This window comes from Lontra canadensis, unplaced genomic scaffold (assembly GCF_010015895.1).
Source record: "Lontra canadensis isolate GAN:19392208 unplaced genomic scaffold, GSC_riverotter_1.0 scaffold3, whole genome shotgun sequence".
Classification (NCBI taxonomy): domain Eukaryota; kingdom Metazoa; phylum Chordata; class Mammalia; order Carnivora; family Mustelidae; genus Lontra; species Lontra canadensis.
In genome coordinates, this window is record NW_022630997.1 from 36,326,849 (window position 1) to 36,329,115 (window position 2,267).

The following is a 2,267-nucleotide window of genomic DNA, read 5'->3' on the forward strand; positions in this document are numbered from 1 at the left end:
TTACAATGAAGGAGCAAGACAAGAGTAGCCCTTCCGAGAAACCTGTTATAGGAAACTCAGATAGTCTCACTATTTGATTATTTAAGCCAAATAGGTGGAAATGCTTTCTATTTTATATGTAAATAATGTAAATTAGCTACACTGGGGGAAAAAAAGGAATCACAGCAATTGTATTTAAAATTTAAGAAGAAATAGGTAAAGATACAGAAGGAGAGTGGAAGGAGAGCTAAGGACTGCAGTACGTGATGACTGGGATGGGCTTTGCTAAAAGCATCCGGATCCACCACCACTGGCTCATGCGTATCTTCTACCATTTTGAATACAATTATGAATTCTGACTACACGAGGCTACTCAGGGTCCATCGGGAAATCATAGTAGATGCTGCCTTCTGTGTTCATATTAATTTTTTTAATTTATATTTAATATTATTCTTTATTTGAAAGGAAATACATTTCTGTAGAGTACAAACAAATGTGCTTTATGATTTATTTTAAAATATATAAAATATAACTTAAAATATATGTTTATTACTATTCTATTTATGAATAACACTTCAGGGCTGTCTAGGATGACTTTTGACCTGGTAAGATCCATATTGATAGATCATTAGAAATAGTCTGAAAAGGGTTTGTTGCCTCAATGAAATTCCAGTGGGCCCAGTGGTCTGGGTATGTTGAGCTAGTCCTCCATGATGAAGAGAAAGATGCTCCTCCTTGTACTTCCTTCTACTGAGGAAGAAAAAGAATGCTCAGTAGTCTCTTTGAATTTCAGAAGCAGCATTCAACAAATTTGGATACCTCCTCCAAACAGTTGGGTAAATGATCTCAAAGACTTCCATCTTTGATTTGGTATATTCATTATTTATTGCTAGATAATGCATTAGCTCCAAATTTATCAGTTTAAAACAATAAAAATGTATTCTCTTATTGTTTCTGTAGGTTAGAAGTCTGGGAGCCCTTTACCTGGGTCCTCTGGTTCAGGGTATGACACAAAGGTGGGGGGTGATCAAGGTGTTTGTTGGGGTTGCAAAGTTGAACTTGGGGGGCATTAGCTTAAAAGCCCACTATGATCCTGTTGGCAAACTTCAAAGATTCGCTTCCAAGCTCACTGGTTCTTGACTGGAAACGTCCTTTCCTGGCCTTATGTGTCTATCCATAGAGCTCTTCACAACATGGAAGCTTCCTTCCCCCAGAATGAAGGCTTCGAGAGATAATAGACTAAAGGAAGAAATTTATGGTCTTTTTGTACCCGAACCTAGGGAATGATAGCCTCTCCATTTTGCTGTTTGTTTTTTTTTTTTTTTCTAGATCTGACTGCCCAGTTCTATCCCACATTCCCAAAGGGAAGGAATTACATAAGGGAGTGAGTGAATATTAGCAGTCAGAAATTATTAGAAGCCACTCTAGAGACTGTCAATTTGGAGCTCAGAACAAAATAAAGCTTTCTAGGTAGTATAACCTGCACAGCAAAGAACTCTATCTCTTAACCCCTAGGACTTGATGCCATGTGAAGTACCTCGGTCAAAGTACCTGATTGGGATGCTGCACAGAGTTTATAAAAAACCTCAGAAATAACAGTAGCAGGCTCATCGCCAAATCAGCTAAGATCTTGGGGAAAAAATCATGCCTTCTTCCATCGTTAACCATTCTCCTTTTCTTAAATAGGTTTTAGAGTTTGATCAGGTCTTGGAGAGACTGAACACATGTTCTTGAGAGACCAAGTGATCACCCAATCTAAATTGCTTGTGGTGAGCAGGACGTTGATTCAAATAGACTCAGTTAGGTGTCTAAAGCAGCACTCCCTCATCCAGTAGAAATAAATAGTATACTGAGGGCTGATATTGTTAGGAATCAGAAAGCCCTGAAGAATGGAGACTCTCTTTTCATTGATTTCGACCTATTGTGACATAAATCTTTTCAAACTTCATATTTAGATCTTTAAAAAAAAAAGTTGATTTATGCACTTTTCAGGAAAGTTCTATTCTGTTAGTGTGGTCCAGTCACTCTTGTTCCAGAGCCTCTGGCTTTTCCTCAAGGAGGTTATATATGTGATATTTTATCTTCATAAGTATCATTTTCTTTCTCATATTTTTCATTCGTTTCATCCTTTTGCATTGCCTTCTTGGAGAACCTCGTAGTGTTTTCCCCAGTACCATTGGTTTATTATTTCAAAGTGCTGATTCTGATTCTAGCAGCTACTGATGGATTTTTAATTCTTTGACTATGTTTTACCATTCTTGAAATAGTTCTTTATTCCATGTAGCATC